At 46.0% G+C, this 27,621-nt stretch overlaps 1 pseudogene; it reads right to left on the bottom strand.

Moving 5' to 3' along the window:
• Window positions 1–518: 518 nt before the first annotated feature.
• Window positions 519–27,484, bottom strand: LOC115328464 (annotated as a pseudogene).
• Window positions 27,485–27,621: the final 137 nt, after the last annotated feature.

Below are 27,621 nucleotides of genomic sequence, written 5' to 3'. Positions count from 1 at the left end.
CTCCTCTACATCCTCATTAAATTCCGTTAAAAACATGTTGCATCATTTTGTTTGCGTCAAAAGTACAGCGCTTTGAAATGTACCTCCACACGTGGACATCTTCGCCCAAGGTCACGGCCGCAGTGTGGCCGCCTTCCATTTTTTTGTTTAGAACTTCTCATAATGTCCCGTTTTTTTATTTGTGCACGAGTTCGAATCATACACGTGGACCGCTCTAAATGCATGTATAAAGTACACGTAGCTCAGGACAGCAGCTCGAAGCATCGAAGATGCGAACTAAGACGAGCCCACCCTTCGTGCTTAATTGTTGCATATGCCGCTGCACAGTCGCGCGAACTGAAACACAACCATCCGCACGAGACACTAGTGTCGATAGAAAGAAAGAACATATATAACCTGCCGCGTATTACGTCCGTGTTCGCCTTGTATAGTGAACACGACATATTGAGCCCAAACAACGTCGGATGCAACCGGAGACGCCGGGTCACGCGACCACCCGGTCGCGCGAACGTAAATGCCTAGAACGAAACGATATACAACACCTGGGTTCGCGAAGTAAACCTAAGAACTGAACATAACACCTCGGTGGGATAGAGGATCAGCGCTTTTACTACATCTTTATGTGACTGTTTTAATAAATCGCTGACACCTTGGCTTGTCCACTCGTTCCGGCTGTCTCTTGATGCGTCGTCTGTCATTGTTGTAAAATAAATAAAAATGCATAGACACTCAACATGTTCAAGCAGCGGTTTTGAAATAGTGATCGTCGTTGCGCTTTCTGCGGTCCGAAAAACAGTTCCGAGTTCTGCCCCGTTCTGCGACTTCGCCATACGTGCCACTTCTGAATTCCACGGACGGCTCGCACATTGCTCCACTCTTCCTTCTTCCGGTTCCGGAACTCTACAAGTTCAGTTTCATCCAAGTAGAGCAGCTTGACCCCTTTGAGATGCTGAGACAGTATTCTTGACATGTCTTGTCCATTTTGGATTGCCATGCTTGCCGGCTGTCGCAGGTTGTGTAGAGTAGCCTGATGCTTCACAAGCCCTCCAACGCCATCGCATGCATTTTTGCCGTGCCCAGTGGCGGAAAATAGCCATTTGGCTGCAGGGTACTCTAATTTTCTAAACTCGTGTAGCTGATACTTGTTCTTGAAGTGGCTCGCTGCTCCATCGCTTACAAAAGTCACTTGCGAGTGCACGGGAGCGTTGTCATCAAGCCAGTCTGTTATCTTTCCGATTGCGCAGCAGGCGTGGGCGGAGTCGTGGCACACATCGTCGCTGATGACAGCGAAGCTACGCGTGGATTTTCTTGTTGTAGCAACGCATGTAAAAACCGAAACTTGCTTCTTTTGCCAGTGGTAGGCTTGGACCTCATCGGGAAAAACAACGGTCCAATTCTCCGCAAAATCAAAATGCAGCACGAGGCTTCCTTTTTCTTCGCACAGTTTTTCTGTGTATATGGTCTTTCCTTGAATTGACCTGATCTGATTATGAGGAATCCATCTTCCTACCAGTGTCTGAAGTTCGTTCATGAATGTCATTGAATCCAAAGATTTTTTTATCAGGTTGCCGGACTCCCAGGCAGCTACCAGAATTTCTGCTTCTTCTGGGATTCCAAGCCGCTCGAGCGTAAAATGGCTGTCCTTGGGGCATCGTCCACAATCGCCAAGCCGGCATTCATTGGTCGGCGGGGAGCACATGCACAATAATTCCAAGTCCAATATGTTGACGTCCCTACCGCTTACGCTTTCAAGAGCCGCAACGCAAAGCTTAAAGGGGCACTGACACATCAAAATCATATTTTATTTTACTATCCGAAACGATTGAAAACGATGCCTGGACATTACCCTCAAAATTTGAAACTTGGGAATTCAGTACTTCTGAATTAAAAAAACAATTTCCAAATGCCGAATTTGAAGTTCCCGCGCGATCCGCGCCAGTGCAGCGAGTCAAATTTTGCGGTCTCCTGCGACTTGACTTTCTTTCGGACCTCCGCTCCATACTGTGAAGCTAAGCGCCGTTGCTACCGCGGTCCGAAGCGAGGAGGAGGTGAGCAGGCGGGATAGAAGGGTGCCGGCGCGGGAAAAAAACCGGTTTCGTCCCCGACTAGTCGCCGATAATCCTCTGCTCGAGCGCCGCCAAGTTTTCCGAGGGAGCATACAAATCCAGGAAGCGACATCACACCGAAATCTTATTTTCGGTATTTCAAAAAGAAAGGCCGTAGTGCGTTCGCAATTGCGTTAAAAAACATGTTTTACCGTTGCCGTTAGTAAATGTTATAGAAATGTCGCCTACAAAGCTTCTAAATTTCCTGATTTTTGACGTCACCGATCAAAAGAAGCAAGGAGGTGAGCGCGGGAAATATAAACGCCAAAAATAAAAAGGCGCGCGCGCGCGCGGGGAAATTTTTTTTCGCAATGCGTTTTTTTTTTTTTGCGTGTTTATGACTACAATTTGCATCGTTTTAGACAATAAAAAAGTGAAAGCCGTTTACAACTTCCTGCAACGCCGAATTGGAGCGCAGCTCTTGAGGAGGAGGAGTGGAGGGTATATTCCTCCTCCTCCCTCGTGATCATGCCTGCTAGTCCTCCTCCCCTCCTGCTCCCCCTCCCTCTCCTTTACCCCTCCCCCCGAGGTCACGTGACCCCCCCGGACCATACTGGACAATGAGGGGAGGAGGAGGGGGAGGAGGAGGAGGGCAGAGGTCCGGGGGGTCACGTGACCTCGAGGGGACGGGATTACATGACCTTGGGCGGGCCGTCACGTGACTTCGGCGGGGGGAGGGGAGTCACCCCCCGGAGTCACGTGACCTTGGCGGAGGAGGAGGGGGAGGAGGGGGGAGGAGGAGGAGCGGAGGGGCAGGAGGATGAGGGGGAGGGGCGACGCCGACGCCGACGCCGCACAGGCTGGAAACGGGTCATGTGACCCCCTCCCCCCCGAGGTCACGTGACCCGCCTGGACCATACTACACAATGAGGGGAGGAGGAGGAGAAGGAGGGGGAGGAGGAGGGGGAGGAGGAGGAGGGGAGGAGGAGGAGAGGGAGGGGCGCGGTTACGCCGACGGCGACGGCGACGCCAACGGCGACGCCAACGGTGACGCCGACGCCGCTCAGGCTGGAAACGGGCCCCTAAGAGCTGCGCTCTAAAAAGAATACGACCTTTGGGGTGTCAGCGCCCCTTTAAAATTTGCGCAATATATGCATACACAAACTTCTCTCTGGGGGGCACACTTGACCCACCGGGGTCGCAAGGAATGAAACTTTGTGAGGCCAATCTTGGTTTCGGGGTGTGCATTTTTAAACACACGAAATGACTCGCGGATTGACCTCGTCATAAAGCGCTTGGAGATGTACTGTTTTTTGTCATTTAGTAAGACACAAATTACATCTCTCTGGTTTGGGCTTTGTCTTGAGCAGCCCAGTTCGTCCTTAGTAAAGTACTTAAGCGCCACCGACAATTCCTCTTCGCTCACCTTGCATCACGAGTAGGGATCCGGCGTCGACCACACACCGTAGTCATCTCTCAGTTTGCGAGATTTGTTGATGAGGTACCTCGTTGCCTCCGGCACGGCACGTTCGATCTCTTTCCTCGTCAGGGATGGGGGAAGGAGCGTCAGTAGACGGCAGCGTTCTTGGTGGGAAGGACACGCAGCGTATGCCAGGCGAAAGTTGGTCATCCACTCGCTGCACGTGTTGCACTTATCTTGGGACGGTCCTGAAACGTCTGATGTCCCGTAGGCTGTTTGAATCCCCGTACGAACATCGGAAACCACGGCCTCTTCTATTTCCGCTTGTTTCCTCTTCCCATAGAACTCTCTGCAGCGGCTTGCTACTTGACCTGGTGGCTTGAGCGGTGAAACTTTTGTGGGCAGTACGTAGCGATTCAGCTTGTCAACGGCCTCACTTTCTGGGATAAATGCATCCCCACCACTGTCGGAGCTCTCTGGTGCACTTTGTATTTCAGCTTTGAAGTACAGGAAACAATGCTGGCACAGGTAATCTGCTTCTTTCAATTCACCGGATGTCTCCTGGGGCAAAATCTTCTTCAAAGAGTTAACACCGATATCTCGCACGCTGCGAAAATTTCTCTGCATTGTGACTTTCTTTTTGTGTTTGCTGAGATAGTCAGCACAAAAAACTCTGCTGGCGCTGTAAGTCCCTGCCATAGCTGAGGACTCCGCTCTGACAAGGCGTGTATTAGCAAAGCATATGCCACGCAGATACTGGACTCGCTCCCTTCTGCCCGACGCCGAAACAAAGAAAGAGAGAGACAATGGTTCATACTTTATTGGTATTGAAGTCACGAGGTGTGAAATGAGTGCGTGCGTGCGCAGTCCGACCAAGACACGCAAGCGTAAACATGTGAAGTGTAGAGCGGCGCACGTTTACTTTGACTTGCTATTTGATGCCGCGCGACAGATGGTGATAAAACCCGAGACTCAAGAACACACAAAGGGACGAACAGAACACAACGTCTCAAACACAGCTGAAGGTTTATTTGCCAGACACTCGTTTAAAAAAGGCGAGCCCCCACGGTGCCCCAACCGACATCCACAGTCCCGAAGGTCAAGCCGCTTCTTCCCGCCCAGTACACGTCAGCAGCACTCCTCGCACAAACATACATGCACACACGCTAGGCGCCACAGCGTCCATGAGAATGTCCACGCAGTTGACTTGTCACCCGCCACCGCCACCACTGCTAATCCCCCACTTCCTCGCAACGCTTCCTTGCCCCCCGCTGTCGAATCGTGCACAAGCACACCACTCAGATATGCCCCCTTCCCGTCCCCCCCCCCCCCCCCCCCCCCTCCTTTTACAGTTGCCGACGTAAACACAAACCTCGAAAACACATGTGGAAGCCCGCCCGCTGAGCCAAAAATGCGCCACCAAGTAATCTCAAAGCCTTAAAGTTTGTGCCGCTATCCGTCCGTCCCCCCTTCTATGTACATACTTCCTCAAGACGAGCGTGTTGGTACATACTGTTACCAACACGCTCGTCTTGTACTTACTTATCCCCGACCTTGCCAAAAACCTTCCTCCCCCCCCCCCCCCCCCTTCCCTTTATTTATTTATGTCTCCTTCCGTTCGAGTTCGTTTTTGGCTATAGTTTTGTTCTTTCGCAGTTAAGGTTCGTCAGTATAAAGTCTATATTATATTCCTACTCCTCCTTTTTGTGTGTTTAAGGTTGGGAGCTCCTTAGTTATGTGATGTGCCAGTTAATTTGGGATAGTGCGAGGATGTATCAATATAAATGTTTAGGTTACAATCGGTTGGTGTTACGAAAGCGTCTGTTATGGCCTGCGATCGCGCCCAGTCTGTTGCTTCCAGGCGTCCCGTGGCTCGCCGTCCGGCTGTTCCCTCCCGGCGTCTCCGGTTGCATCCGCCGTTGTTTGGGCTCAAAAGGTCGTGTTCGCTATACACGGCGAACGCGCACGTAATACACGGCAGGTTTTCTATGTGCTTTCTTTCTATCGACCCTAGAGTCTCGTGTGGGTGGTTGTGTTTCAGTTCGCGCGACCGTGCAGCGGCATATGCAACAATTAAGCACGAAGGGCGGGCTCGTCTTAGTTCGCATCTTCGATGCTTCGGGCTGCTGTCCTGAGCTACGTGTACTTTATACATGCATTTAGAGCGGTCCAGGTGTATGATTCGAACGTGCACAAGTAAAAAAACAGGACGTTATGAGAAGTTCTAAACAAAAAAATGGAAGGCGGCCACACTGCGGCCGTGACCTTGGGCGAAGATGTCCACGTGTGGAGGTACATTTCAAAGCGCTGTACTTTTGACGCAAACAAAATGATGCAACATGTTTTTAACGGAATTTAATGAGGATGTAGAGGAGAGTGATTCCTCCAAATTTTAAAAATATTGAAGATGGTTTTTTTTTTTTTTAATTGCACGTTGAAGTTGCGGAACTTTTCAATTTCGAATATGTTTGAAGCGCTGTATATATTTTGCATTATACACTAGAGCAGCAATTTATTTTTTGGTAAAGGACAAGTCTAGGAAAGACATATAAAAAAGTTTCAGTTTAATATCCTTAACATATAACGACATAACGAGTCACAAAAATGGGGTCAAAACGTTAAAGCAGCCAGATTTGTGAACTTGGCACGCGCGATATATAATTTTGAGAATACTGTAAACGTTAAAAAATGTAGCAACTATAATCTCCTGCTTTCTGAAAAATATTCAGTTTTTGGGTATATTTAGTTTGCCTATTACATGAAGTCAAACTTGACAGAACAGACAAAGCCCGAAAACGGCGTTTCCGTCTTGGGGCAGTCATGTCTTTTTTTCCTTAAGATATATTTGTTTTTTTTTAGAAAACATTTGTGATTTCGTTCCTTCCACATATTGGGGAGTAACATATAAAAATATGAAGAAAAACAAAAATGCGAACCGGACTCGCGCGTTCGATCTTATCTGAACTAGAGTGCCTTCATACACACGCGGACATGTAGGCACCCTATTATCTGAACACACCCAACAACAAAGCGCAACTGGGACAAGGACATACAGAGGAGAAAACACAGGACAAGCGCTGAACTAGCAACTGATTCTATTGCAAAGAAAAAACATATGATGCTGTTGCTGCTCTTGCAGGCATGCCCCTCCGTGGTCCTGGGAGATGTACCCCATAACACAAATCGGATCCTTGTGTGTGAGCCAGCCCACAGTGGCTTTGACGAAGAGTGAGATCGGCTTTTTGGATCTCAGATAACTTGGCCGGTTTCGTGTTGAGTGGAAGAGGAAGCACCAGGGCCACGGAGGGGCATGCCTGCACGAGCAGCACCAGCATTATATGTTTTTTTTAAAAATAAAATCAGTTGCTAGTTCAGCGCTTGTCCTGTGTTTTCTCCTCTGTCTGTCCTTGTCCCAGTTGCACTGTAAGCTAAAATGAGCTATAGAATTAAATCCCAGTAAAAAATACAGGCGAACGCGAGTGTCGTTGTCGCAGTGGAGTCTCAAGAAGTCTAAGCTGGCGGGTTGCCGAAGATTACGTGGACTGCCAAGCTGGAGAGCGACATGCAGCAGAAGGGGCGTCCGCCTAGAGTGCCTTCATACACACTCGCGCTTTTGCTTGAGTGGTAACATCACGGCCATTTTTCCTCCCAATCGTTCTTTTTTTTTTTTAGTCCTTTGAAGTGCGCGCAATTCGATGTGACTCAGCTGATGCCCCTTCGAGTCTTTGGCTGATGCTTAGACGCCATTATACCGCCTAAGTCACGCACTGAATGCGCGAGCGCGTCACGCGCTGGCCCATTCAGTACAACAAAGAATGTCCTCACCCTGAGACAAGCAGACATGTGGGCACCTATTAGCCGCGAGAGGTTTCTGTGGCGCCCTCGCTCGGCTACCTTTCGTGACGTCATTACCTTGTGAACAATAAGTTCGATAGTGTTTGTAATGGGCATGGTGGAAGCCTGAAATCATAGCGCTCTCAAAGCAACACTGCCAACACCGTCAAAATTGAAGTCCTTACATTCCTCTTATTTCTGTCGATGAGAAATCCTTTGCTGACGTCATTGTCAGCATTCGGCCAATCGTGGCAGGCCGACCACAGCGACGCTTTCGATCGCTCACGTCGCCAATTTACTGGACGCCATATTTGAGGGCCATGTTTAGAGCACATGCTCAGGGCGAGCTCATATTAATAGCCTGCTAAGGCCGGCAATTTTGATGGTGCTAAATGCACGCTCCAAAAGGAGTGCGGAAGCTAGTCGCCAGCACGCGCTCAGTAGCAGCGCACACGGATATGGCCGCCAGTGAATACTCCCCACTGATCTTTATGACAATTGCTGGATCGCGCTTCCCCGCACCGCAAATGAGGCCACCGTCGGCCATCTTACGAGATATTCTCTAGCGCAGTCAAGCCTAGACAGGTACCATGGTTACCGTGTGTAGGTCACGTGAAAAGAGAGGCAAAGGTCACGTGACCGCCGCCTTGACAACGCTTCAGCGGCCCTCGTAAGATGGCCGACCGGTGGCCTCAATCGCGCAGTGGGCTCGAAGCGGGGAAGCGCGATCCAGCAATTGTCATAGAGATCAGTGATACTCCCTATACGTCCATCACATCGCTTGCGATCCCGGCGTCTGTAGACTGCGTCTGTGGCAGAACGTGCGTCTGCCACACGCCCGCGATCCTGATACCGCCAGAATTTCGGGCGGCGACAACGTGATACTTTTACGACGTCTTGGTAAATCGAGGGATCACTTTTTAGGACGCGGTAAACACAGCAATCGGAGATTCATCATAGTGACGCCGTGATCTGGAGGAGCGGCGTTGGCCACGAGCGTCATTGGTAGTCGACGTCAATGGCGGTTGTATAGTTACGCCACTCGACGGAGCGAGGCGACGCATTTTTTGTTCACATCTGTTTCGCGCATCTATACTTAGTGTCCCCTCAAGTTCATTCGCTCAACGACATCTCTACCTCGACCCGAGCGAACGAAAGTCAGTTCGTTTGTCGCCACATTCTGACAGTGACCTCTGACGTTCATGACTTACCGTTTCGTCTTTAGGGGGGCACGGTGCATCTACATTTGTTGAATTTCGAGGACATTCCGTTGCCACCATTGAAAACTTCACTCCATATACCCAAGAGCCATTTTCGTTCTGGCGTGAGAAAGATAAAATAAGCTCCGCAGGATAAACCCTTTTCAATAGTGTGCACAATCCACACTCACTGTCACATCAAGAAGAAAAGAATTACAGGAAGAAGCTTAAGCTTTGCCTTAAAGAGTGTTGTATGGCTCGTGGCACCGATGTTCCGCTTAGTCCCCTGTCACAGCCTTCCTTATACTCACCAAGCCGGACAGTTCGACGACGGAGCCATAGAGTGCCCGGTCGCAGACTTGGAGCTCGAGGATCTGGTAGCACAGAGCATTTCTCGGGGAAGCTGAACGTCAGTGCAACGCTTTTGCAGTGGCGAGAACCCGAAACATGGTTTGCAACCCCGACGAGAAAAGAAGTAGTAGCGCGAGGAACGCGAGGAGCACCAGCGGACATTTCATCGCTCGGGAGAAGTGCGTTTCGGCGTCTCGCCGCAGCGGGGTGCCCTTCACGTGGCTCTCCTTTTATCCGCGTTGCCTGCCGCTCTACCTTTTCAATTTTGGCGGCCACTTCTCGTGGCGATCTGCCAAGCTTTGTCAGTACAAAGGAGGCTATGTCCCGTGCACGTTTCATGTTCACCGCGTGCTCTTGCCCGCGTCACGCGGTGCCAGCGCTGCACAGTTTGCTTGGCTGCTAAGCAAAACAAGCTAGCCCAGCCAGCTGATCTATTGGAGGATACCAAGCTGGCTGAATTTTATTCTCTGATATCAGCTTCTGATCCGCGGTGCAGTAATTTCTACATGCTTCTTTGCACGAGATCGCGAAGTGAGAAAACGTTCTTCCGGCTTGACTTCTTAATTTTTTGTAAATTAAAAAAAAAAAAAAAAAGTTTCGGCATAAACGCTCAGCAGGCCCCCTCTTTCAAGATAGGTTGACGAAGACGTCGCCTAGAAAAGTAGCGACGTTTGGCGATTGATCTGACTCATGAATAGGATAAAATTTTAAAAGGGACTCGAAGTTGCAAAATACTACTTTAACAATAAGTTAGGGTTCAAACTAGCTAATGGTGATTGAACATATTTTAAGACAACACTCCGAGACAGGAGCGAAAAAAAAAACTAATGAGTGTTGTGTCGTCCTTATGTCTTTTTTTTTTTCTTTTTTTTAACTGACTCAAAATTTTGGTTTGAAATACTGTTTCACAAGAAGGCACTGCATATTTGTTAAATTGAAGTGCCTAGATAAAAGCTGCGCATACAGAGAACGGTGTTTCTTGTGGTGCCAACTAAGTTAGGTTTAGTAGATTGTTTCGATAACTACTCGATACTTTGGCGTGCCTTCGTGCATGCATACCATATCGCTATCAAAATATATAAAGTATTTGAGTGTTTTCATTTCATTCAGGAACGGTTTTGGGGTCGATATTTTGATTTTTACCAAAATCTATTTTTGTAAAAATATGTCGTAGAATAGTGATTAGCCCTCAAGGCAAGCTGCCTTGAGGTCTACCCACTATCCTTTCAATCAGAGCCAACCAGCGCCCGGCGTTCTGACGTCACCACAACCCCTGCAAAAGAAGCAGACGAACTTGTCCTCCGCACATAGCTAGCAGTGGTGCTGCACTGGCTACATTTTTCCTCTGCAACGGAACATGAACAAGACGCTCACTGTTGTTGACTAAGTGTCCACTGTCTAAATATCGACGCAACGCAATTGTTTATCCCCTATAAATAATTTAAAAGTCCACTGAGGACAGTTCCCACAAGTCATCAAGTAACATTTCTCTTCGCCATATTTTTTTCTCACTCAGCTATTCAAATGCTCTCGTATTCCCTTTACGCAAAATAAACATGAGTCAATTTCGAATTTCTATGTTCCTGCGATATACGGCATGTTATAGAAAAAAAAAGAAAAGAACCCTGATTTTGTTAAATAAACTACGCGTCGCAGTACACTGATTTTTGTGCCCAGCCCTAGAGCTAGCGGTTGGGACCATATTTAGAAGAGCTACATTTTCGTTATATGATTCAAGCGTTAATTGCAATCGTTTTACGAAAATTTTTAACAAAAAAATTAAGCCCGTTTTTTTGGTAGCAGACGTCATTCTTCTCCACGCATTCATGGCTTTCGTTGGCCACCATTTCCTCTTTCGAATTAAAAAGGTTCCGAAACTTTGACATTTGGTCCCGATAACTGGGCGCTAGGCGGGCGCTGCGTGGGGTGGATAGATGAATGAATGCTAATGGCGGCTCTTTTTATAACGGGCGGTATCTTGCACCGCCTAGCACTTGGTGGCCAGGCTGACCCCTCCTAAGAGCCGCAAACGAACGCACGAAACTTCCAAGAGCCGCGGGGGAAAGAGGGGGGGGGGGGGGCGAGGGCAAACTTTTGTCGAGAGCAATAAACGCAACTCGAACTACATTCAATCTATTCGAGCCAAAAGCAGTCAGTCTGTACGTAAGGTAGTAGTAGCACAAGACTACCAACCCGCAACCTGTCTTTCGGTTTAAAACACGTTCCATTTCTCTTTTTGGTAAGGGCTCGTGTGACCGGAAGGGAGGCGGGGTAGGAGGGGGGGGGGGGGTAGGGGAGGGAGCCGCGAGCCGCACTTTCATACGCGAAGAGCCGCAGCTTGGCCACCCCTGCCCTAGCCTATAGATACCAAAAGTATGATTCATCCCCTCGCCTCTCTAAGCCAATTTGCCACCCCTCTGCAATTTTCTATCACCAGGCCCGCAACAACGTATAGTTGACTGGTGTAGTTAAAACACATTTTTTGTTGTTGTTTTTTTATCTAAAAAAAAATCGTAATTCGACTTACTGCAGCGAACAAAAAAACAAAGGTCGAAGACGAGGGAGCTTTACCCATTTGGTCGCATGCGTGATGTCTTTTCTCAAGACAAGGTAATCACACTCCTTAGTCTCAATGGCGGCTGGAAACGCCATGGATGCCAAGTTCTTGTAGAACTCGGACTCGAAGTCCTTCTTGTCAACAACCTTGCACAGCGCATCGGTCGGCATGTCATCGCAATTAGTGTGAAAGATGAGGCTGTCGTTCTTCTGGGCGGCTGCGGCCGTCAGCAAGAACACGGTGACGCGCCACATGTCCTCGAGCGACCTGCAATGAACAGAAACGAGCATTCCTTCATACACCTTTTCCATAAGGGCGCAGCCATCTTGAATCGCATCACTTCTGGTATGCGTTAAAACATCGTTTTGATCTCTCCGCGCCGCTGGAAGGTGTTCACGAAAAATGCGCGATTGCCACACATTCTTGTTTTGCCTCACCTATGTTTCCTAGCATATTCCAGGTTGAAATGCTTTATTATCCTTCGTCCGGTACACCATATACGAAACCCACGTAACTGAGAACGAAAGGAAGCAAAGAACCTCAATGACCAACTACACTCTCTAACGTCACGCACCTGCGGAGGTGGCGCTGCCGTCTTCACTTCTTCGCCTCAGGCAAATCTGTTTTTTGCGCAGGCGCAGATGCCCACACTTCGTGAGGGCAAAAGCGGCCTGGCTTGTAAACAGTGCGTTGGTCGACAATCCGCCTCACAGGAACATGGCAAACACTCCGTGCGGGAACTGTAGGGGGCGCTTTGAAAGACGCGCGCAGCGCCGCTATCGGAGGAGCTGGCGTTCGACATTGAGGCGCGCTCAGCAGCCTGCGGCGCCTTTTCGCATGCCAAGCTGTGGCGGCGGAAGCGCGCACGGACGAAACTTTCGCTTTTTGTGCCGATACGTTGATGGTGGCGTTGCATGAGTGCTGGGGCAGATCTAAGAAGAGATCTATCTGTTCTCCACTTCTTATATATTGAGTTTGGGTCGTTCTTAGGGGTAATTTCTCTAGTTGCGGCCGAAAAAAGGAGCTGGAGCAATTTCCCGAAAAGCAAGACTGCCGCCACCATAATTGCTCTGAGTAGGAAATTTCTTTCGCTCGTCGCTGTAAACGTAGGACTGCTGGGACAATAATATTTGGAGGCGAGTGAGATGTTCACTAAGTTTCTGCACGAAGTGTGCCAAGTTTCATTAAGACAGCTGGTGTGAAAGTTAGGTTTCTAATGAATAAAGAAATAAAGCTGTACGGGATATCCAATATTGGACCCAAATTGTTGTGTTATAGCGGACTGTGCAAAGTGCAGATTTGGGCACGCAGGTGCTTTGACTTGACAGTAACGTGACACAGCACTTATTGTACAAAAAAAGGGGGCATAGGGAAACCAGGTGAACATTCGGTTTGGTCGGCGTAACTCAATGGGAACCGGTTTTGACCATGAAAAGGCTGTCAAGAGAATACCACTGGTCGTGGGAGGTGGAGACTTTAGAGGTAGGAAGGGACTAGTAGACTGTATTTCCAATTGAAACCACTTGACGAAAGGTGGTTACGAAGCCGAGAAAACAAAGTTGTCGGCCAACACACGGTTTGGTTGTCAAGGGCTTTTGCGGTCAGCTGTTGTGTATAACCTGCTGTGCGAGGTGCTAATTTTCGGCGCACAGGTATTTTGACATGACCGTAACTTGACACAACACTTATTATACCAAAAAGAGTTGGCATAGCGAAACCAGGTGGAAATTTAGTTTGGGCGGCGTAACTAAATGGGAACAGGCTTTAATCGTGAAAGGCTTTCAAGATAATACCACTCATCGTGGGAGGTGCACGCTGTACAGTTAGCAAGGGACCAGCGGACGGTACTTCAAGTTCGAACCAGTTTGCAATAGGTGGCTCTAAAGCCGAGAAAAAAAATGTTGTCGACAGAACTCGGGGTGTCAGCGTTTCCACATCCAAAAGGAGGCTGATCAAGAAAGAAAGCTCACCACATGAACTTCCATACTCAAACATCGATTCTTTAGTGATTTCGAGTTTCATTGTTGTTTTCTTTAGATTTATATTTGTCACTTTTTTACCGTTCGAATCTTTCTCCATGAAGTAGAGATTGCGTGCCATACTTGTCCGAAAATATCGACACGTACGAGGGGGACGAAACTTCTTTGGAGGGCATTCCTCCAACGAAATTGGCACTGCATAACCGCGAGTGTGCGATGGCATTTCAGTTCTTCCCATCGGTGCTGACACATGTAGGCGTTACTCGTACGAAAACAAACGCAAAGCTCAAAGCGGCAGTGTAGAATATGTCAGCCGTGCCGACACAGAGGCAGACATGATCGGGTGACCAAATTTCTCGCGTCGTACGGCACGGCTCCATCGTTGTCGCTGTCCCACAAAACATCGCCGAGGTGAAAAACTGTGAAACTTTGTCCGCACGAGTTACGACGCATAACTATTGAAGCACTTAATGGCGCAGCACAGGCAGCACTTCATGATGTGAACCCAGCACAACCGCACCGCTCCGACTTCAATGCGTGCCAAACTACGCGGCGTGGTTTCGGTTTCGTTTTCTCTGGGGTTCTCACTGCCTACTTTCAGTACCGGCCGCGCGGCGGCGCGCCAGTCCCGTTGCACGGAGTGTTCAGCACGTCGCAGGGAGACACGTGACTGTACAGAATGTTTGCTTCTAATTCGAACATGTTTATTACAGAAGATATAGAGTAGAAGATAGGCTAAGGCGGTTCTTGCAGGTGAGTTATACAGTGAAAGCGACATTGCGGCCAAAAGCGGCCAAAGCGGCCAAAACGGCCAAGGTGGCTAATCTTCGCGATATGTCCAATATTTAACTAATTCTTTTTTCATTAACTTTTTGAAGACTGAAAAGTGACACGGGCTTTCAATTAGAAACGTGCCGAGCACCTATGAAAACCACTAAATTAGTCAATTTTAGTACGACTGGAAGCGCGTGTGAAATGCCTGGGTGCACCAAAGTTACCTGTCGTGAAGCAGGCGAAAGGCTAGCTGCGTCAGGAAACGCGGACGAGAATCTAATCATCCGCTTTCCCCCACCGCCATGCTTTGCGCCCGCCGCGCGAGTTGCAGCTCTGGTGCACCCCGTTTCCCGCGCGCTTCCAGTCGCTCAATAAAAAAAATTGACCGACTAAAAGTGGTTTTCGACGATAATCAGCACGTCTCTCATTCAAAACCAAAAGCTTATTTTCTATACTCTAAAGCGTTAATTAAAAAAGTATTATCGGAATTGTCGAAAAAAAAAAAAAAAAAAAACTAGCCGCCTATTACTTGTTTTCCTAACCGTATACCTGCACGAACTGCGTTGGTCCATATTTTACGGAACTTTTGTAATAAATTTCTTCGATTTAAAAATCAAACAACCCGTATATGCATTCGCACAGTGTTTCGAAAGAAGCCCACTTTGCGCACACCATGTGTGGGCACTGCGCTTGCGCGGAAAACAAATTCGGGAGGAGTGAAGCGTTTACGCATGCGCAGTACCGACAGCAGCGCCACCCCAGTGGCGTGACGTCAGTGAGTAGAGTTGGTCTATACTCCGTCTATTTTACTTCAAGTCCGAAAGATGGCGCCAATTCGGTGGAGAAAATCAAACAGAGCCAAAAATGCATCGTCATACGGTGCTCTTCGTCGTTATGAGCTTGCCACCGGACCAATCACGCGGAGAAAGAGACGCAGGATCAGGCCGCGTTCGCTGTGCGTGGCTGGTCATGCCGTTGGTAGCAAACGCGCAGAGTCGACGACCTCCATGACTCGATCGGATCGCAGCGTCGTTGCTCGCAGTGCTATCGAAGCCACGGGGGAGCGAGAGAGGAAACTGGCTCTTGTGGTACGAATCTATAGATTGAGAGGCTATACTTCGTTTCACCTTATGCTGTACCGCAGCGAAGGCTAGAAGCGCGAGCTCACAGCGTTGGCAGCCGCTCTTAGGTCACGAGAGCTTTGTGCCGCCGAGATGTGCCCCAGAGCAAGGAGCTCGCGCTTGTAGCCTTTGCTGCGGTACATCATAAGGTGAAACAGAGTATAGTCATACTTGGGTCCTGGTAAGAGTTCCTCCTTCCCTTCTTTTTTTTTTTTTTTAACTGCTCGGTTTACGCTTTTGCCCCCATACCTTTGGCTACGCCTGCCTCGCCTCCGCTGGTTTGATTGGCACGAGGGGGCCGTAGCATTCGCTCTTTGCCACGTTAAGGACTGGTTCACAGGACCCCGTTCTCTTACGTTACGTCACTCGCAACTTTTGTTTCTTTTGAAAGTACGTACCTAAGGTAGGCATGCACTTTCCGAATGTGTGCTTTGGGTCGTATATCTCCGACTTAGTCCTCGTCCTTTTTCGGCGCTTTTACATTTCAAAACTGTGATCCTACTGGCCCAACTACCCACTTTGCCGTAGTACATTTTTATTACAACGGGCTCTATTATCTGTTCCCCTACCCATCGTCAGTAACTGTACGTTCTAATTAACCTCATTGTTGTCTCGTGCTGCCAGTCCAAGATACATGCGTATGCCACTCGACGAGGATGCTACCCAGAGGACGTTTTTGCACTATTCCATGGAATACAGTCATCCACCGGTTACGGCAAAAAAAAAAAAAAGAAGTGTTTCCCAAATTCTACGATCTGTATCTTGGAAGCAAATGGAAACAAGGGCTGCTTGGGGAAGCGTTGCTACCATGGTTGTGTTGCGACCCAAGCAGAGGAGAGGACCTAGAGGGATCACCTGCGGACTGATGCATAGTACACTGAAGCGTAGTGGCAAGAGCCCAAAAACAAGGGGACACAGGACATCAACAGGTGTCTGTTAACTGGGGAGGGGGGGAAGAGTGCTGTCCTACCGCCGAACATGAAAAAATGACCTAAATTCTGCTATGAACCCAAACAGCGTCCGCCGTTCACACACTTGCAACCGAGAGGGACGGAGAGAGACAAGACCGGTTTTTAAGCCTCTTGAGACGTCGTAGGACCAGCTCTACAGCAGCGCATTCGGTCCTAAGACGTTGCAAGAGGCTTAAAAACAGGTCTTGTCTCTCTCTGTCGTACTCGGTTGCAAGTGTGTGAACGGGGCAGTTCCCGGAAGAGGGTTGGTTGAAAAAGCATTTCCTGAGGACAAGGAGAGGTGTGCGGCGGATGGCGTCCACGTCCTGCTGCGCTGGCCGGGCGAATCTACGAAGGGATGCAAGACCACGCCCATCGTCGACTACTTGAAGGACAACGATCTGAAGCTGCTAATTCTTGACAAGGAGGGTGACTTCGTTGTGCTGCTGATGCGGGACATGTTTGGTGAGATGTCACAACAAGCAATCATCAAGAACTTCAAAAGAGTAAGTCCGGGACCCTTGTTCAAGATTAATACTCGGGCAAAGGTGCTATGTGGTGAATTGAATTTGGCGGGGTTGCATAAAAAGCGTGCAATCTGCTATTGGACTACATCTGAACATTTCCTTTTCTGTCAAGACGCTCAAAATTGGGAATCCCTTTAGAGTGATATTAACGGATAAGGGCTCCTGGCAGGTACATGTGTCCAGCTTCCTTAGCAAGCACTTGTCAACAGTGAAGGTGTATGATACATTTTTAGGTCGAAATTTGTAGTGCGTTATAGAATTCCTGGAGGAAGGCGCGCACAGATTTCACAGTGCTTTTTCGCTAGATGCTGAAATTGTTTATTCAGTACCGCATGAATCCACTTTTTTGTGCGGTTAGGAAATGCATCGATAAATACGAAGAGGTGGCGTTTCGGTCCTTTAGTGGTGTGGTGTATATATAGTTTTCTGGAACTTTTAAATTTTTATCTTCGCACACGCATGTTGCGTTTGAAGGCAACTTGTTCGTTCAGAAGAAAGGCGTTTGTATTGGATCTTGCTTTGACGCCAGTTGTGTGCGATACTTTCTAAGTAGCTGTGACAACGCCATCTTAGAGAAGCTGGGAGAGGACGACGAGACCATAAGTTTTGGATACGTAGATGATTTTTTTTTTATTTTTAGTGGGGCAGCTGAGGTATCTCTGGAAGATACTTCAGTGAGTCGGCTAATTACAAATTTTTCAATATCACTCTTCAATCGTTCATCCAAACTTCACCCGTCAAATTCTGGAACTATGTGAACCCAAAAAACAAATAAAATCTTGAAACGCTCTCTGGTGACGAAGCAAATCTTGCAAAAGCCTTCAATGATTATTTTCTTTCGGTCTTTACAACAGATAATGATAATGCCCCCTCATTCACGTTCAACTCTTCAGTCTTGGCTGTGAATGACGTCGTAGTTACCAAACAGGTTGTTTTACTACTTCTACTCAACTTGAACGCAAAACAGAAATGCTGGGCCGGACGATATACCAAATGAATTTCTAAAAAGATACGCCGAATGGGTGATAAAATATCTTGTTATAATATTTACACAATCACTTAACAAAGGACAACTTCCAAAAGACTAGAAGTTAGCGAAAGCCATCCCCATCTATAAAACTGGAAACAAAAACGAATTCACAAACTACAGGCCATATCCCTTACCTCAACTTGCTGTAAATTGCTCCAACACATTGTTCTGAAGTATGTCTCCACCCATATTAAGATTAACCACATACTTACTCCATATCAGCATGGTTTCAGACATCACCTTTCAAGAGTGACGCAACTTGTTGAAAGCATTCACGATTTTTCCACTGTCATAAACAATATAGGACAGGTTAACACCATATTCAACGATCTGTCAAAAGCATTTGACAAGGTATCTCACCCGAAGCTATTGTTTAAGCTAGAATCTGTACTAGGAACAGGAAAAATTCTCAAATTGATTGAAAACTACCTTTCAGATCGTTACCAGTACGTAGCACTTAATCTGAACTCATCATTCAAAGGCCAAGTTTCATCGGGAGTCCCACAGGGATGAATACTGGCACCTTTTTTGTTCCTAATATACATAAATGACTTGGTCAAAGATGCGAACGTAAAAATTCGCCTTTTTGCTGATGATTGCATACTTCATTCACAAATAAATAACCCAAACGACCAGATTAACCTAAATAATGCGCTTCAACACATCATAAATTGGTGCCATGATTGGCAGATGGAAATAAATTTGAATAAAACTGTATTTATGACCATAACCAATAAAAGGCAACACTACTCCTTTCCTTACCAGATAGGCAACAACCTCTTAGAACAAGTCGGTGAATGCAAATACCTCGGCCTCCTCATAAGTCAAAATTTGCGTTGGGACTCATACATTCACTTCACAACTAATAAAGCTTTAAACAAACTGAGTTTCCTTAAACTAGTTTTAAAATGTGCATCTGCTGACACTAAATTACTCGCCAACAAAATTTTCGTACGTCCTACGCTCGAGTACGCCAACGTCGTCTAGTTCCCCACACAGTCTCCGGCATTATTAAGATAGAAAGAGTTCAAAGAATGGCAGCGAGGTTTATTTGCAATAAATATAGTAGGCACGTGTCTCCCTCTGAACTTTGCAGGCAACTGGGTCTCTTCTCTATATAAAAAAGAGCGAAAATGGCTAGACTTACATTTCTATACGAATTAGCGAACAATCACTTTAACCTACCAAAAGAAAATTATCTTATTCATACAAGCGAACGACTAACACGGTACAACCACGGCAAGCTTTACGAGGAAGACGTCGCTCAAAATAACTGCTTTAAATTCTCTTTTTTTTTTCCCCCGAACCATTAACGAATGGAACCACCTGCCTAAAAATGTTGTTCATTCCTCTTCTTTTGAAATTTTCTTCGATTGCGTAGATGCCCACATTTCATCATAAACTAATAATTTATGCTGTTTTTAAAAGTGCAATGTTTCTATTGTATTGAAGTTGTTTACTATTTTTTTTTTCATTCTTGACTTGTATATTTCCGTTGAATATAGACCTACAAATTGTGTGTTGAATATTTTTTTCCGCTTGTAATATTTCAAACTTTACCACCCTATAGCAACCCCGAATGGGGTTAGTTGTATTGAAAAAAAAAAAAGATGCTTTACCTGGGATGTTGCTTGTCTTCGGTGCGTGCGCGAACGGTGTGACTTTTACTTATGAGGTTCCCACTGAGGAGAAGGTACGATTTATAGGCATTACATTTAATTTTTTGGAAGGCCACACCTGTTGCGCTCATGAGCCGAGACCCAAAAAGGCTATCCTGCCATACAGGTCGTCTCACTGTAAAGGAGCAACGCCAAAACGTTCTTATGGGCTGCTCTCAAAAGATCTTGCGAGCATTCAATTCAAGAACATTTTGCGCGATAGGTTGTAAAACTCGAAGAGGCAGTCTTTCCGCAATGGTGTTTAACCAAGGGGGCAGAAAGTTTGTTAAGAGGGCTGAGAGGAACAGGCAAACCCGCTCGCGATTGACCCAATGTGAGGCCCGTGGTTATTCCTTACAGTTGGTTTTACACAATTGAAAGATAGCGACCCAGCATTTCAACGTTCCTGTGATTTTCTCAACGCCCAATCGGATGGTTGGACTTCGCCAAAATATCAACAGCCCTCGACGGCAGTCTGATCCTTACAGAAAAAAAACGGAACTAAATTTGGTGAGTGTGCCTCAGGAGTTGTTTACAAAATACCCCTTTCTTGCGGCGCTGTGTACATCGGCCAAACGGGCAGATCCGTTAAAGGGACACAGACAGGGTATATATGCTTGCCAAGTTTTTATGCGTACATGACGTATGAGAGCCCAAGTACCGAGAACACAATTTTCGGATCGAAAATCGTTTTTTTTTTTTTCGTCCGAGAACAGTCGATCGTGAACTGGCCGGTGGGAGTCGCGCTCACTCCCTTCTACGTAGTCGCGTGCCGTTTTCTATGGTTTAGGCACAACCACAAAGGTAATCAAAGCGTCATCAAAGGCACACAATCAATACTAAAAATGGACAAAAAATATGATACCCATGTTTTGTGACTTCTAAGAAACTGCAAATACGTTGACTGAAGAAAAAAAAAAAAAAAAAACGTTGCACCGTTACGTGATTTCCAGTAAATTTCTCCTCTATATTTCTCCTTCCTCCCAAGTCCAGTTTCGGTTTCGATTTCGAGCAGTTGCGTTTTTTGTATTTTACTTTAAAAAAATATAAGCGGCACTGTAGCAACATATTGACTGGGTAGTTTTCTGACACCGTAATAAATTACCTGGCAAAACATGCACATATTTTTTTAGGGTGTCAGTGTTCCTTTAATGATCGTCCCCGCGAGCATGCGGCACCTAAGCGAGATAGCTCGTCTGGTAATCTCTCCCTCCATCGTAAAAGATGCGCTTGCACGCCTTGTGTGGCATGACATTAAGATTTTAGCTCGATACCAAGATAAAAGAGCGGAGTGGTGCGCAAGACATATGAAATTCGGTATGAGGCTGTTTATCGCATTAGCGTGGGCGAAATTCATTGAACGCACCTTAAACTGATCGCATAAATCGGTTTCTTTACTTGTCGTGCTGTGATTTACTACAGAGGTGCCTGAAATAAGTGGAAGCTTTCGCTAAAATTGTGGAATGATTGGCTCGACTAAGTAAATCAATAAAAATAAAAATATTTGTTTTCTTTATATGTTGTCTGTACAGAAAAAAAAAGTGTTACTGTAGCGCTTATCTGGGTCAAATGAAGTAAAGAAGAGGAATGCCAAATCTATGTTCTTTTCATTTCACAATTTTCTAATTCTAGTAGACGCCAGAATAGCCCACAACGATTTTCTGACGATGTCTAGATAAAAGGCGTAGCGATGATGTTTTCAGAGACGAAAAACAGTTTTTATTTTCTGTCATTCGACTCCAAAGGTTTCATATATTCATACTCGCAATTAATGAATGCACGAGCTTCGAACACCTCTGTAGTAAATCCTAGCGCGATAAGTTAAAAAAACCAATTTATGCGGTCAGTTTAAAGTGCCTTCAATCCATTTCGCCCACGCGGTATAGTTAGGTGTCATTCTCCCTATCAAAGGAAGAATTGGAATATATTCGACAGGTATCGCACGGACACGTTGATGACTGACAGGTTGTTGGGGGCCTATATTAGGTACGTGCTTTTCAAATAAACAGCAGTTTTGAGCACGCCTTCTGTTGTATCTCTTCGTTTTAGTCATAGTCCTTTTTCGGTGCTTTGACATTTCAAAACTATGAACCAACTGGCCAGACCATCCACGTTGCTGCATTACGTTCCGAAAAAACAAGCTCACGCAGTCCTTTTTTTTTTATTACGTTACGTTAAAGAGAATCTCTATAGAGGTTATATGCTTATTGTTAATTTCCAATATATTGTTAACCCTCCCTGCCTGACAACCTATAAAAAGTTTTGCATACTAGATACCTTTTCTACGCATTCCTCTTTTTACTAAGGCTCACTAGACAGGGAACTGGAGAAGAATCAAGCACATTGAGACGTCACCTGATGGCAGGCCTGACCGTGAATTGACTCCGAATTGAAGGCGTCCCTCGTCACTCAAGAACTGCGCGTCATATTATTTTCCTCAATTTAAATATCACCTCGAGTATCGCTCCATACTACGCTCCACCGTCTCTACCGTCTCCCTTTCATCACCTTACCTAACTCTCGGCACGTGGGAATGGGCGAGAGCGCGATCACGTGGTCAGAGATCCACGCGTACGAGGTCCAACGAGCTCGTAAAGCTTCCATCACCCCGTCAGCTAAGGGACGAACGAAGTCTAATGACACTAAAACCACCTGGCGGTGTTCGTTCTTATTATTGTTTTATTTTATTTCTTTATTTTGTTCGTACGGTCACATCGTTTGTTCCCTACCCTGGCCCCTATGTTAGAATGGGAATCGCTCCGATGGCCCAGCCGGAAAAGTTGTAAACTCTATTGTCCCTTTTTGAATCACTCGAGGAGAGAATGGGCAGCAGATGTATATGGCTCTATACTCCGCTTCAGTTTACGAGGGAGGGCTACTGACGCTACGCTATTCCAGCCGATCCGGTGCTGCGAGCATGTCACGTGACTACGTGTCCGGAGCGTCGCAGCGTCTCTCTCTAAGGTCATGTGACTCTCGCGCGACACTGGGTTGGCTCCGTTGGCTCGTCTCCGTCCCGTGCAGTCCATTGCAAGGTGAAACGGAGATCAGTCAAATTCGAGCTGAATTAAATGGCAACAGCCGATCTCGTGGAATAAAACATAAAGGTTCAATTTTAAATAGTGCTGCTTTCACGTAAAAAAAGCCTTTATGGGGTTGTTTGAATCAAAAGTTAGTATACCCTGTTCCATACGTAGCGTTCACCGATGTGAAAGCTACTGACGCAAGCTTGGGGCGTGATCTCTTCGACCATTTGCACGGGTTCTCGCGCAAACGAAATCATAGACGGAGCCACGCGCTGGCGCCAATAGCTTTGACAGCGCTGTATATAATAAAGGGATTGTCAGGGGATATCCGGAAGTTACTAAGCTCTTGCGTTGGTCACGTAGAGAGGGCCTGTCGGGGTTTTTTAGGCAAAAAGAAAACGACGAAGGCAAGGAAAGGGGAAAATATTTTATTATGAAAGTTGAATGAAAGTGAAAAGAAAGCGAAACAAACTAAAAGCATCGTACGCAGATCTCACAACTCGATAGTGAAAGAAACTCCGTAAAACAATAAGTACAGTGTTATCGATCACGACGGTCTCCTAGGGCCCGTAGGGTTGACTCACTCACGTGGGGGTGTTGTCGGAGCCTGGGACTTGAGCTGAGGTGGCCATGCTTCCCTGGTGCGGGGCCAAGGCTGGAATTTAGCTGAGGTGGTCATGCTTTCCTGATTCAAGGCTACTACCGGTTCGTAAATTTCACCGGAACCCTACAGAATCCATGTTTGAGGCATTCGTCACTGTTATGCTATATAGTGTGTGTTTTGTGACCGCTTTCACACTGTAGTCTGTCAGCTCACTCGAGGTTTAAAATTATCAGTTGCGCCGTAAAAAAATTGTTCCAGTAGTAAAAACGAGCAACAACGGAGCTACGGCCAGCAGTATTGTTTTTCTAGAATTCCTGAAATCATTAGGTACATGGACAAAGCGACGCTCAAGCAGTCGGTTCGTCGGCGTTATGATTCGCTCCGACGGATACGCCAGCACAACCTCGACCAGGCGAGTAAAGAAGGGAGCAGAACACGGCAACCCCTGGCGCTTACATATCTGGTCCCGAGAGAAACAACGAGAAAGAAATGGGCAAAAGAGCAGGAAAAAAAAGCAGACGAAGGGTTAGGCGTGTTCCTTTTGCCTAGACAAGTTGAAGTTGCCCGGGCGCTTTTCAATATTATTTAATTTTGTTAACGCGCAATTCCTGTGTTTTTCTGCAAAGTAAGGCAGAATATAATAAGTAGGGATGCCGCGAACTTTTTTCGAATCGAAGTTTCAATGATCGAATCAAGCGGTTCGAAAGGTTCGAAAGATTTCGAATTTTCTAACTTTCCATATTGAGAAATTCGACGGAAGTCGAATTTCCGTACTTATTAAACTAAGAAGTTCGACGCTTTTGAATTTTCGAACTTATTACGCTGCAAAATTCGATACTTGCCGAAATTTCGAACTTGATAGACTAAAAATTCGATTATGCTCGAACTTTCGAACTTCTTGCACTAAAACGTTCGAAGCTTTGCGAACTTTCGACCTTCCTGAGCTAAGAAATCGATCATTTTCGAAATTTCGAACTTATACTTCTAAAGAATTCGAAAATTGTCCAACTCTCGATTCCTGGAAAGTCAAAACTTCGACGAACTTCGACCTTTTAGGGTAAAAGTTCGAAGTTCGTCGAACTTCGAAAGACCGGCGGGCGGTTTCATTTGGATTCAAGCAATGAATTAATTTTTTTTTTCAATTTTACATGCGGTGCCGCATTCCTTGCGAAAGACGATGCCGTTTATTTCAATCCTCTGGCATGCTTGGTTTTAGAAAAATAGATTCCCGAAGGAGCGAGGGAGGACGACGGGTTTTTGACAATTGTCGTTTGTGCCATATTTGAAGCGCGCAATAGCCGAAGCTATTTATGGCAGAGATGTTAAACTTTTTAAGAATGATCTATATATAGCCTAGGTGAGTGTGGTCTTAATATATGATTACTGTTGTTCAAGACGAGAATCGAATAAATATCCAAACATGTACCTACGGACAATTATGCCCTAAACTTGGTAATTTTTTTCGCCTACATTGTTTGGGGTATCGCATTTCAATTAACACCAGAGACAGTACATATCATTACCAACTGCAGAATACAAAATAATGTATTTATTGTTTTTTTCACGCTGAGGAATAAATTAACTCATGGGGGAAGATTTCTAAAATTGTTCAAGTTCAGCGCGCCATAAATTTCTTTTTCTCATTTTACGTACGTTTTTGGGACGTGTTTCTTTTGGCCTGTGCACATTTTGGTAGGAGAAACTTGTTTCATAATCCTGGGCCTCTGAACATGCAAGAATACAACACTTCCGGCGAGTTCTTGGTATTTTTTTTTCTCTCCAGCTTTTTTTTTTCATTTATTGTTATGTTTATTTATTGATTATTTTTTACCAATGGCACAGTTATTTAGGTCGAAAAGACATAGCTTTGAACTTTCGAGCCACCGAGCATGTGACGAGTAGTGCCTCTTGACAACGAGTTTCTAAAGGCCTGTTCACACATGCAGCGGAGCGCTACAAGCATAGCGCTGACCTCGTGCTAAGCACGTGCCGACATGAGCGTTCGCCAGCTTTGTATCGCACCGTCAAAACTGTTGCACATGGCATACGATAAGTACCTGACGGCACGTGAGCAGCGTTACATCAGCGCTTCGCTGCATCTTTTATGCAGTGAAGAGCGACAGTAGCTATACATATGCATAAATAATTTCAGATTAAAATAAGCTCGACCATGCCCTCTTTCCCCGTATTGTTTTCTTGAACAGTCCGAAATATCTGGGGGGGAAGAATGAGACTGGAGCTCTCTCTCCCCCCCCCCCCCCCCCCCCCCCCCCCGTTTTTCCTCTTCCGACGCCAGTGGTATGGTAGAACGCTCCTCGACCTCAAGTTGCGTCAGCCTCTGTGCTTTTTGCTTGGCGTTTCTTCCGCCCCAGAAAATAAACCTCCAAAGTAATTACAAACAAAAAAAATGTCAAGGTGCAGGCGAGCTGGTGTATGTTGCTCATGATGCAAAATCCCGAGACTGGGAATGAACTTCGCAAGAAATAGTGTAAGAAGAAAGAAAAAAGGGGACAGAACAACGTCTCAAACTCAGCTGAGTTGAGTTTGAGACGTTGTCCTGAGCTGAGTTTTCAGCTGAGTTGAGTTTGAGACGTTGTCCTGTAACCTTTTTTCTGTCTTCTTACACTTTTTCTTTCAAAGTTCATTCCCAGTCTCAGGATTTTGGATTATGTAAAAACTAAACTTACTATATGCCAGCGTCACTCGGGCGGCGTTCGATCGGATTACTACCAGCGTGCAAGGGGGTAGGGGGGCAGTTTGCCAGATCACTTCGAGGTTTTTTTGAACCTCAACCACCTGCCTGCCCCTGGCCGTTTCGAACTGGATGAGTATCGTTAAACAGTGCGTTCGTAGGATCACTACTTCGTAATGCACGTTAATGACCACCCCGGGCTGGCAGTCACAATTACTGATCTATTGTTACACGTCACTGCACTGGCAAATATTCCAGCACATCCGGGGCACTCGTCGTCTCATTTAATTGCCTGACCAACTTCGCGTAGTCTAAATATCGCACCCGAACTTTTCTAAACCTGATTTCGTGAAAACCAGTGTGGCGTGAAAACATTATTTGAAACTGAAACTGTGGCTGAACATGAAAACCGGACTTCGAACTTTGCACACTTGAACTTCAAAGAAATCAGAAACCTTTGAAGTTTTTTTTTTCGAATTTAGCTTTAAAAGAGAATCGAAATTTTCGAACTTTTCAAGCTTTATGTAGAAAGAAATTCGAAATCTTCAAATTGATCGAACTTCATGTCGTTAAAAATTCGAAACGTTCGATTTTTCAAATTTAGATCCAAAGAAATTCGAAACATTCAAATCTCTTGAGTTTCAAATTAGGGAAGTTCAAAATCTTTGAATTTATCGAACCTCAAGTAAACACATATTCGAAATAACCAAACCCGAACTTTTAGAAACCGTGTAAGCTTCGAACGTTTCCAATTTGAAACCTCACGATTTTGGAAATTTGGAATACATTTTAGCGCTCAAAAAACAGGGAGAAAGAGGCGAGAAACAGACAGCACAGTGCGCTGTTTCTCGCCTCTTTGTCCCTGTTTTTTGAGCGCTAAAATGTATTCCAAATTCCAAAACCAACTAGCCCAACAATCTACTCTACTGAGATTTTGGAAAGTTGTGAATTTTTCGATTTCGAACCTCCCTACGGTCGAAAATATCGAAACTTTTTGAAATCGAACATGGGTTCGGTTTGAAAATATAGAAACCTTTCGAATTCGAACCTAGGGTGGTTCGCGGCATCCCTAATAATAAGGTACAGACCTTACAAAGTGATTTTTCGCTGCTATACTCTGTATTTAGTCTTCCGAGAGCTGCTAAGAAGCAGTTTCTGCAATTTCGAAGGTTACTTCTGGTGTATCAGTTGTGTGTCTTTGAAATCACAATAGTCATGCTTGAGGTCTTACAAGTATTTATTAGAAATATGTTTCTCACACATTGACACAAGGTCAAAATTATATCAGTCTCTAGACTTATGACGTGTCTAAGCGTTAAAGTCATAAAAACATTTGGTAGGCGCCATGGAACAGAGGTTCGCATTACACTTCATGCAAACAACCCCCCCCCCCCCCCCCCCCTCCCCTTGGTTGTTCTCTAAGTGGGCCAATGGAATGCTTGGTCAGCCCAAACATATTGTCTAGGAAACTGGACCGCTGGGGTCCAGATTCTTCGACAGATTGTACCTCTCTTTGCGCAAATCCTCGATGCTTCTTTTCGGTGCCGATTGCAGTTCTCTGTAATTTCGGTGCCGATTGCAGTTCTACGTACTGGCTCTGTCATCCTAAAACAAACGGATAAGTTACATTAGTAAGAGTGAGTAATTGCAGAAATCGAAAATCAACTTACAACTCCAGAGTGTACGTCACATTGGTTTTGAAGTCGGAGAGTTTCATTGCGTTATTTGTTGCACAGATGACTTTAGCGAGTACCGTTTGTAGAGAAACCACGCAATGCCAACAATGAGGTGAATAAGGTGAGAAAATATTTGCAAGTATCACTTCATTGACTTTAACCGAGTCCTTTTACAGGC

The sequence above is a fragment of the Ixodes scapularis genome, unplaced genomic scaffold (assembly GCF_016920785.2).
Source record: "Ixodes scapularis isolate PalLabHiFi unplaced genomic scaffold, ASM1692078v2 PGA_scaffold4__175_contigs__length_147842914, whole genome shotgun sequence".
In the NCBI taxonomy this organism is placed as follows: Eukaryota; Metazoa; Arthropoda; class Arachnida; order Ixodida; family Ixodidae; genus Ixodes; species Ixodes scapularis.
The sequence above is the reverse complement of the archived record's forward strand: the minus strand, read 5'-3'. Positions and strand labels throughout refer to the sequence as shown.